Consider the following 11,791-nt stretch of genomic DNA (forward strand, 5'->3'; position numbering starts at 1 on the left):
GAATGGCTGAGTCATGTGTCTCTTACCATCTAGAGGCTAGCTAGAGCCAATAATTTATGCAGTGGCAGCATGTGAAGTGCAATATAATGATAAGTACTAATGTAGAAGTGCTTTTCAAGTGAGCTTGCATCGTGTTCTGCTTGCTACTATCCTATTGGCCAAAGCAAATCTCATGGTCAAGCCCAAAGTCTGAATTAAAGGACACTAACAAATGGCATGGATTCAGAAAGGTGTGAACAAATCTGGGTCATCACTTCAATCAAACTACCATCAGTAACTATCCAAGTTCACTATTATCCACCTAAAACTGATGAGCACATCTATAGAGTTCTTAGACAGTACCAAGACATATAAATTGCAGGGCCAAATAATAGTTTATTAATTTACCAGTTAGTGAATTTCAAGCTAGGGTGCTTTTTAGGAGGACGTGATATAACAAATACAAATACATTGGAGAAGTTTGAAATACATTTCCACAATAGAGAAATACAAAATTACAGAGAGGTATGACTAGAGTCGTATTTTTGAGATATTAACCCAAAATGAAAGCTGTTCTTATATTTTTTAACAAATATAAACAATCCAATATACTAGTAGGATTGTAAAATACCTACTCAATTCTATGTTATCCATATATACCATAAAATGATATGTTTTATAATTTAATAAAATCTAAACAATTTTGTATGCATTAGATATTTACAGTTGTAAAGCATAACTGCTAGATACTTTAACTGTACAATGCTTTATAATGCTGAGAAACTATCTTTTGAGTAAATTATATCTGTCTTGTAAAGAATCACATTTCACTATATTTCCTTTGGTTCTGACCTGTAATACAGTTCACTGATCAAAGATTAAAACTTCAGAGAAAAATTTGATTAACCAATTATTTAGGACATAGAACAAATTTCCCTTCCAGAAAATTTCTAATCAACTACATAGTCATATTATACCAAATTTTATGCAAACATCTGAGATTCACCCAGGCTCATGAGTCAAAGATTTCTCAATAGTCTTCTTCCTTATGGAAGTACAGACTCTAAAGTCTTCATTAACTGAAATACATACATGTTAATGTATTTATTTTCAATACTGCAGTTAAATAGTTAGAGATATCTAAAATATATGATGATTTTGTCTTCTTGATGCATTTCCAAATACTATCAACACCTTTCTGTACATTTTGTAGGAACAAAGATAAAATTTTACAGCAGGAATAATGATTCAAGAAACAGAAATGTAGTGGTAATGTACTTCGTTTCTTAGATTATACTGTCTCCTTTTCTCCTATTCTAAGACTATCCTTAGTATACATAATAATGGGCATGATAGCTGGTCCAATTCTGTCACTTATATCAAGGTGGCATCTCCGGTTTTTATTCTTTACTTTCATTGTTGAGTTCAATCATTGGATACTTTAAAAATATTACTGTTATATCCTGTTACTGTCTGTATAGTAAATTTCATATAGCTGGACCTAAGATTTACTATATTAGGACAACTCAGGCCCTAAACTGTCAGGATAATTAATACCAAAATTAGGGTGAGTATGTTTTCTAATTTTTTTTTTACATAAAATCATACACCTTTGAGCTTGGCACCTGAATTTAATACCATTTACCATCTACTTTCCCTTGCATCCAGGCATGATAATAGGACCTGATCTGTCACTACTCTTTTTGTGTCCATTTGAAATCACTTCTCTGGCCTAACGCATTATTGTCACTTTCATTTTCAGCCTTTTAATAAAATTTCAATGTATTAAAGGCTCAATGATGGCAATTTTATCCAATTTAATCCAATTGCACAGTTCAGTATCAAAGTAAAATAAAAATGTCATCTATAGTACCTAGACTATCTCAGTTTAGAGGTAATACAGATCATCTAGGTCAATCCCCTAATTTTGCAGATAGAGAAATTGGGCCCAGAGAGGATAAGCAATTTATGTAGGTCACACGGCTTATTAGTAGCACACCCAAACTAAAGATCAATTTCCTGATTCCTAATCTTGACTATTTCCTATAATAAGAGCTATGAGTTTGGCATTTATACACATTATTAATTCATTTACCTTTTACCATAATCTTATACAATTAAGTACTTTCATTATTATTATCCCCATATCAGAGAGAAAGAAATATAAATTGACTTAGAGATGTTAAATAACTTAAATAAGTTAGCATTATCTAGCTAGTTACTGATGAAACTAGAATTTGAATCTCTGTCTTTCCAAATTTAACTACCGCTTTTCACTGGAGAACAGGAAAGAAGGTGAAAAGCTGCCTATTAAGGAATCAGAAATTGAGGAAGCTGGATTTTTTTCAGATTTTCAGGAGTGGCTACTGATATTGTCTCTATCTTTGGGGGAAGATATAGATAGTGACATTTTCAGTAGCACACAAAACTATGGCTTCTCAATGTTTAACCTATCATTCAGCCAAACTGGGGTTTTTGCTGTCCCCATCTGACATTCCATGCTATCCTACTCCCATGAAGAACACTTCTCAACTGAGTGGTGATTATTACTACTTTCTATGCTCTTAGAACACTTTATTTTTCTCATGAGTCTTACCGTATTTTTCCATGTAGTATAATTATTTGTTACTGTTTCTTATTGTTTCTCTGTATAACCTTGTAGACTGTGAAGTCAGAGCCTGGTATTCACCACCTCTGTGCATTCTATACTTGCATTCTACACCTCGTAGGTATCAAAGAGACTTTTGTTGAGTTGAAATGAAAGAGTAATTAATTGAGATTTTTTAAAGAAAAGAAATATGGAAGATATAGGGCTTCCTTCATCCATGACTTACCCTTATTCTCAAATTCTACTCGTAAACCCAAACTTATTTTTCACCCGATGTCAAGACAGTGACAAAAGGTGGTCACACAATTGCATTTTACAGAGTATACTTCAAACCAAGAAATTAACATCATTTGGCCTTTCTGCATGTTGAAACGCCTGACACAAACTAAGTCATAACATTTATATCAACAAAGCATATCATTTTACTTACTAACATGCTTTAGGCAAACAGAAATATGAACAATTTATGAACTTGACAATTGTTTCTCAGGCTGTTGACAATAGGATTTGACTCTCAGTTTCAAAATGCAAAAAATTTTTTATATGAAAGTAGTACAAAATACCAATGTTTCATGGTAAAGAGGCCATGCAATAAACCTCTGAAGTAAAATCCATTGGGTTAAAGAAGTTTATTTTAACATATTACTATAAGAAAGGTTTGTTTAAACTGTTTAATCTGATAATGGCCCATATTACTATCTACCTGGAGAATACATGTGATTAAAGAGAAAAGAATAAGGCAGTTAAATTATGTCATGATTTTCCCTTATAAAAAAGAGATGTGAATGAAAATGTGACGTTGGTAAACGTTTAATACCTTTTAACTTAACCAAAATGTTATAATATTTGAAGATTTAAGTATAATAAGATTAAATTACAATTAATAATCACCCTATGCAACAATGGAAAGTAAAGAACAACCTATTATTATCCTATTACAGGCTTTCAAATTCAATAGGCAAAACCACCTGATTTTATATACTAAATTCATTAAGCTCTAAACCTGAAACTTGAAAGAAAAGTAAATCTAACTATGAAACAATATGGTTTGGCTCTGTGTCCCCACCGAAATCTCATCTCAAATTGTGTTGAGGGAGGGACCTGTAATCCCAACGTGTCTAGGGAAGGAGGTGATTGGATCATGGGGGCAGTTTCCCCCTTGCTGTTCTCATTCATAATGAGTGAGTTCTCGTAGTATCTGATGGTTTTATAAGTGTTTGAAATTCCTCCTTTGCTCTTCTCTCTCCTGCTGCCATGTGAAAAAGGTCTTGCTTCCCCTTTGCCTTGCACCATGATTGTAAGTTTCCTGAGGCCTCCACAGCCATGTGGAATTGTGAGTCCATTAAACCTCTTTCCTTTATTTAAAACAAAAAATCACCCTCATGATCCAATATCTTACCTCCCTTGGCACATGGGGATTACAAGTCCCTCCCTCAACACATGGGAATTACAACTCAAGATGAGATTTGGGTGGGGACACAGAGCCAAACCACAGCAAAACTCTGTAACTATTTTTAATATCAGTGGTCTCCCCGAATCTGTCTTTTTTTTTTTTTTCATTGTTCTCAGGAAATAGAATGATTGTAAAGCAGAAAGTAAGGGTCAGAGTCAGAGCTGAAGTCCTGGGGATTTGTTGAAATGTTATATAAGGAGCTGTGAGAACCGCCTGCTCCTCCAGACTTTGTCTCCACTATAATGTAGCCAAGTATTTTTATCACAACCCCTGCAAGAAATTTACCCTGTGGAAAAGTTGAACTGAAAAGATTATGGATTGGAGGACACCAAGCATGGTAGAAGGGTAGGGCAAACGTTGTAGAGTGAACACAGATTAAACAGTCAAAGTTTGCTGAATTCCTCCACCTTGTTCTTGGAACACCTATAACCAGGTTTATTCCCTTCAGCAAAAAATTGACGATCCCTCTCAAGAGAAACTCAAAGTCTCAGAAAGCTCACCCACTCTGCAGACCTTTCAATAAACGTTTAAGGACCTCACTCATAAATATATATTGACATTTGAGGAAAATATCCAACTTGAAAGAGAGAGAGACCAAAACAAACAGATAAAAGAAACTCAGAGAAAAACAGAAACGTTTCAAGAAATAGAAAAAAGTTTCAATTAATTATAATTAACATTTTCAAGAAGATTAGAAAAGATATTACATCATTAAAGAAAGAATTACTTTGAAACAAGATGCTTGGAGAGAGAGAACAATGAGAAAACAAGTAAGAGCTCTTGAAATTAAAAATATGTCAGATGAAATTAAAACAAAATTTTAAAGAAGTGCTGAGAAATAAAGATGAGAAAATTTCATTGAAGTAATATTTCAAAAATATGAATACAGATAATAGGAGATAAGAAAATTTAACAATCAACCTAGGAAGCCCAATGTTTGACTGACATGGGTTTCAGAAAGATAGATTAAAGCAAACTGAGGAAAAAGTATTATCAAAGAAATAATAAAAAAAAGTTCCCAGAACTGAGGGAAATGATCCTCCAGATTAAGTAATTTCACTCCAAGACATATAATCATGGAAGTTCAGGAATCTAGAAATAATGAGAAGATTCTTAAAATTTCTAGGGAGAAAATAGAGACCCTGTGCAATGGATTAAAAATCAGAATAGCGGCCTGGCGCGGTGGCTCACGCCTGTAATCCCAGCACTTTGGGAGGCAGAGGCGGGCAGATCACGAGGTCAGGAGATCAAGACCATCCTGGCTAACACGGTGAAACCCCGTCTCTACTAAAAACACAAAAGAATTAGCCGGGCGCGGTGGCGAGCACCTGTAGTCCCAGCTACTCAGGAGGTTGAGGCAGGAGAATGGCGTGAACCCGGGAGGCGGAGCTTGCAGTGAGCCGAGATCCTGCCACAGTACTCCAGCCTAGGTGATAGAGCGAGATTCCGTCTCAAAAAAAAAAAAAAAAAAAAAAAAAATCAAAATAGCATTGGGCTTCTCAACAGAAAACAATGGAGCAATATCTTCAAAATTATAACTGAAAATGATACCCATCCTAGAAGTTCTAAATTTCATCAAACTATCAGCCAATTGTGGGAATAGAATGGATTTTCAGACTTGCAAGTTCTCAAAACATTGACCTCACAAATACTGTATCCCTTTTCAAGATACTACCGGAAGATGTGCTTCCTTATAACAAAGAGGTATAGTGATCTAGGAAGCAGGAATCTAACACAAGAAAAAAGTCAAGGAATTCCTAAGGGGAGGGAGGGCAGTTACAGATCAGAGATGACAGCAGACCCAGAAATTAACAAGTCCAAAAGCAAGTAAGGTGATGAAAGGATCCAAAATAGAATTTCGTGGTACAAAATGGAACAGAGATTATATAACAGATTTGACTTGTGGAAAACTGAACATTGAAATTATATTGGGGAGAGCAAGAATAATTAGCAATAGGCACATTGTTAATGTAATTCAGAAAAATAAAAGATCCTCAATATCTGTGACTTTAATTTTTGTCTTTTCTTCTCCAGTGCCTAAGATAGTGCCTGGCACAAAAGAATCTTAATGAGTGTTTCCTGAATGTATAAATGAATGAATGAGTGAATAATAATAATAAATTTTGTGCCTTCCTCTACCAGCACCCAATGCAGTTACTTGAACATAGACAAATGCTAAGAATGTTTGTTGACTTGTATGAATGCAATCGTTTATTCAATTATTTGTTATTTATGTTAATCAGACTTCTTAGTGAAAGAAATTAAATTTAAATTTGTTTGATCAAAGACGGGAACTTATTAAACTGAAAAATTCTGGCTGGGTGCTGTGGCTCACACCTGTAATGTAATCCCAATACTTTGGGAGGCCAAAGTTGGTGGATTGCTTGAGCCCAGCAGTTCGAGACCAGCCTGGGCAACATGGTGAAACTCTGTCTTTAATAAAAACACAAAAAGAATCTGTAATCCCAGATACTCAGGAGGCTGAGGCATGAGAATCGCTTGAATCTGAGAGGTGGAGGTCTCAGTGAGCTGAGATCCCACGGCTGCACGCCAGCCCGGGCCACAGAGCAAGACCCTGTCCCCACTCCCCAAAACAAACAAACAAAAACAAACTGAAAAATTCCAAATGGCAGCTTTAGTCACAGAATGGATCTAGGCATTCAAACAGAGCCTGTTTCTTCTTGTCTCCTCTTGGTGGTTTCCATTTTCAGGTCATGTGCTGGAAAAGGTGTACATGAGTAGTTGCAGACTTAATCCCCTAGATGAGCAACACCTCTTTTTCTGTAATTACTCAAAATCACAGAACTGATTCAATTGACCAACTTTTATCAATTTCCTGAGTCAATTATTCTGGCCATGGGAGTGGAATATTCTGATTGGTTAGGTCTGAGTCACACATTCAACTCTAGAATCATGGGTCAGCCTCAGCCAAACCGCAGGGTCTCAAAATCAAGGAGGGAGAGAGTTCCTCAGAGACAACCAGTGCACTATTACCAGAAAAAGAGAATATATCTACCCAGCAGGCGAAAACAATTGACAATTTTACTGAAAAAATGCACCTACTTTATCCTGACCTCTACTAGAGAGACAAATATTTCTCCAAAGAAGCCTTTCAAAACAGAAAATAGCACTGAGCATACTTGTTAAATATGACTTCAACCTCTTTATATCTCATCTCTGAACATTCTAGCTTCTTGGCATGTAAATTGTGTACTAGCACTGTTCAACAGAAACATAATGTAAGACACAAATGCAAGCCACATGTGGAATTTAAAGTTTTCTAGTAGCCACCTTTAAAAAGTAAAAGTGAAATTAATTTTAAGAATATATTTTATTTAATATAGTATATCTAAAACATCATTTAAAAACATAAGCAATATGAAAGTTATTACTGAAATATTTTACATTTTTTTCTGTATTGTCTTTGAAATTTTGTATGTATTGTACAAAACAGTACATTTTAATTCAGATTAACCATATTTTGTAATCTCAGTGGCTAGAGGCTATATTTGGCAGAGCAGTTCTGGGCTGTGAAAGATCTCATATACTACTAAGTAGAGTTTTCTTTTTCTCCCTCCTTCAACCAATTTCTCCTCTTAAAAACCTTCCCTTTCCATTCTAGTAATTTTTATGGTTCCAATAAAATAGTAAAATGCATCAAATAGGACAATGTTAATTTATTCGCCATCTTATAATTTGGAAAAGGGAATAAAAAGAAGTGTTCTTTTACCACAGTTCTACTTTTCAATTTTCTACTTTTCAAGAATAAGAGCTGAAATAAAATGGCAAATCGCACTGGTGCTTTCATTCAGCATAAGTAAAAGCAATATGAAACAGATGATCCTGTCTTGATGACAATTATGGTACTACTTGGCAGGAAGAAGTGAAGAAAGAATTTGGCTTGTTAGCATTAAATGGCTGCCCAGATAGGTTCTACAAAGAATAGAGGGAGTGAGAAGAATCAAGTTACCCACATGCAGCTAATGAAATAGTTGCGTCATGCTGTTGGGGGACTCTCGAATGCTAAGATAGAATACTTGTTAGCACACCTTTATTCCTCAAAGAAGTCTGGTTTGCACACACTCACTTTTGAGAATAAATCTTCAGATGTACTTTTTCTTACATTTAAAAAGAAAGATTTTTTTTCTGTTATGAATCCCTTGATCCAAGAGTTTATTTTGGCACTTGGAGAATTATGTAAAACTTATTGCCAAAGCAGCATTTTCAATTAAAGCATAGGTTTCCAAGCACTCCTTAGGTTAAGAAAGATAAAAAACATAAAATGAAAAGCCCTCCAGAATGTCAACTACTTTGGGATAGATTTTTCATGACTTTCTCAGTTCAAACAAAATTACAGTATATATAAAAATGTGACAGAATTTTACTTTGCAAATTTAGTATGATTAGAATTTATATCCAACTATAAAAATTCAGTTCATTTTTCACACATATCTTAAACAATTTGAACTCATTTAAACTGGGTAATTTAATTTTAAAATGTCAATATTTAAGATCCATACTTTATCATAAAGTGTATCTTTTTGTCAGAAAGCAACACCTTACAAAAAAATTCAACAAACATTTTCACACCTAATGTTGGTCAAGTGCTATACCAGGTGCTGGGTCTTTGAAGATAAACAGAATCTACTCTTGTGTTCATGGTGTTTGTATGTAGTGTTTGTTGCAGAGCATTTGTAAACCTTCATTTTGGAAACAATAGCTTTATTTTTTCCTGAAGACTATCGCCTCTCCTGTTCTTAATTTATCTGCTTCCTGTGGAATTGACCGTGCCCCTGACTGCAAACTAGAGTAGGTGGCTCAGGACTGGCCAATCAGAACGTCGAATCACCCTGCCCGCAGGGATTGGCTCAAGCACAGGTACATTACCTAGTCAGGGTCAATGAGACACAGTGAGATTTGGGAAGAGACCCTTCCTCTTTTCCTGTAACTGTGCTACAACTGTATGAGTCCATTTTCATGCTGCTGATAAAGAGATATCTGAGACTGTGCAATTTATAAAGAAAAAAGAGGTTTAATGGATTCACAGTTCCACACGGCTGGGGAGGCCTCGCAATCATGATGGAAGGCAGCAGACGCGTCTTACATGGCAGCAGGTAAGAGAGAATTGCAGAGAGAATGAGAGCCAAGCAAAAGAGGTTTCCCCTTATAAAACCATCACATCTGGTGAGACTTACTTGCTACTACGAGAACAGTATGGGGGAAATCGCCCTCATGATTCAATTATCTTTCACCAGGTCCCTCCCATAACACGTGGAAATTATGGGAGCTACAATTCAAGATGAGATGTAGGTGGGGACACAGTCAAACCATAGCAACAACCGTAGTGCCACTACATGTACTTTGAGAACAAAAACCAACACTAACAAAAAGAGCTTACCAAAGGACAGAGGAAAACCAAGTCTGTAATGAGCTTGTCTAAAGCCAATAAACTTGGAATAAAGGAGGAAAAGAAGAAAGTAAGCTGAATGAAGGCAATTAGGTTGAGGAGAAGAGATGTTGGAGTTTAGAAGAAGAAGAAATAGAATTTCAACCAGATAAATACAAGACTAAAGGAGACACAGCATGACGAGTGGGGAAAACCTCAAACAGTTCATTTTGGGGGACATAAAGTGGTAATACTGGAATGATTAGTGAAGAGAGTGGAGAGGTAGGCAAAGGACAGATCTTGGAAAACCTTATTTCCCAGAGTAAGGAACATCACACAGGGAACGGCAGGATCATTGATATATTTTAAGCAGGAGAGTGTGAAATGGCCATATATTTGTTTGAAACAGAATAATCTAGAGGTGTTACAGAATGGGTCGGAGGAGTCTGGAGACAAGAAAACACTTAGAAGTCTTTACTCCTGTCTATTCCAATCACTATAATGGGGCAGAGGCAAGGAGAAGGCAAAGGAGAAATGAAACATTTATCTCTTTATTTTATTAAATTGAAGCCTAAAATATTTTTAGTCAAAGTAATATGTACACATGATTTAAGGGTAAACTCATACGGAGTGGTTTATCATGAAAAAGCAATAGTCTGCTTTTGCTTTTCTCAAGCTCAGTCCTATTCCCCAGAACAAACGACTTTTAACTTTTTAGACTGTTCATGACTACAGCTATTCTTGTCTGGGCGTGGTGGCTCATGCCTGTAGTCCAAGCACTTCGGGAGGCCGAGGCGGGTGGATCACCTGAGGTCAGGAGTTCGAGACCAGCCTGACCAACACGGTGGAACCCCGTCTCTACTAAAAACCCAAAAATTAGCGGGGCGCGGTGGTGTGTGCCTGTAATCCCAGCTATTCGGGAGGCTGAGGCAAAAGAATGGCCTGAACCTAGGAGGTGGAGGTTGCAGTGAGCTGAGATAGCGCTATTGAACTCCAGCCTGGGCAACAAGAGCAAAACTCCATCTCGGTGTGGGGGGTGGGGGGGAAGAAGCTGTTCTTGTGGTCAGTCAGGACTGCCATATTCAGTTGTACCCTTACCAATCTGTACAACTCTTTGTGGCATCCCTCAATTAGTGCCATATCTCTAAATTATATGTGCTTACCACCATTTCTTCACTTCAGTTTTAGACATTATCAAGCTATCCATTTTCCCCTCCTCCTCTCTTTCAATAGATCCATATCTTAATACATTAAAAAAATACATTTGTGATTGCTATAGGCTGAAATGCATCCTCCCCAAAATTCATGTTGAAACTCTAACCCCTAGTACCTCAGATTGTCACTGTATTTGGAGATAGACCCTTTAAGGAGGTGCTTAAGTTAAAATGAGGCCATTAGGATGGGCTGTAATCCAATATGACTGGTGTCCTTACAAGAAGAGGAGATTAGGACACAGACACGCATGGGGGAAGAACATATGAAGACACATGGAGAGAAGGGACATCTGAAAGCCGAGAAGACAGGCCTCAGGATGAAATGAACTCTGCCCATCTTGAACTTCTAGTCTCCAGGATGGTGAAAAAATAAATTTCTGTTGTTTACGCCACCCAGTTTGTAGTTCTTTGTTATGGCAGCCTTAGTAAACTCATACTGTGATTAAAATTTTAGAAGTGTGTAATATACTTGTATTGCCTGTTTCATCAACTACAGACAATATATTTGATTCTCCATTTCTCAAGATGAGGGTTTTTAACACTCATTTCTGTTTGCTCTTTCTTACCCTCTCAGTTTCTACTTTTCATTTTCTGTACTTTCACGTCAAGTTTGATAACATTTACAATGTATTCTGTAACCATATTTAAATCTTCTATGCTTTATTTATAGGTTGGTCCTAAAAATCAATAATCAGTAGAAGTCATCTACCTGTAATGACGATGTTCACTGAGTAGCCAAGTAGTTTGTTTTTCGTTTTCTTTAGGTTTCCAATTGCCTTGTTGTCCTCTTGCACTATGAATCCTAACAGAACCTTGAGGTCATTTTCAAGGATACTTGCAAACCTCCTGAATTTCCCCTTCCCCCCAGGTACCTCCTCTGGCCGTCCTCTTTTCTCCTGTTCCAATATGGACTGGCTACTTTTTAGGCAGGTAGGCACAAGCATTTTCTGTCCTTGCTGTACTTGATAGGAGCCACAGGTGAATGCCTTCCCTTTCTTGGTTTACTCCTTCATGTAGTGGGATTATATCCTCCAGGAATTTCCTGGTAAAGGGTGTCTGAGAAGTGCATTTTCTTAGGTTTTATATTTAAACTTTTAAAATTCTGCCTTCATGCCTGATTAATATTTTTTATCCAGAACTTTGAAAAGCAT

This window comes from Macaca mulatta, chromosome 5 (assembly GCF_049350105.2).
Source record: "Macaca mulatta isolate MMU2019108-1 chromosome 5, T2T-MMU8v2.0, whole genome shotgun sequence".
NCBI classification, from domain to species: Eukaryota; Metazoa; Chordata; class Mammalia; order Primates; family Cercopithecidae; genus Macaca; species Macaca mulatta.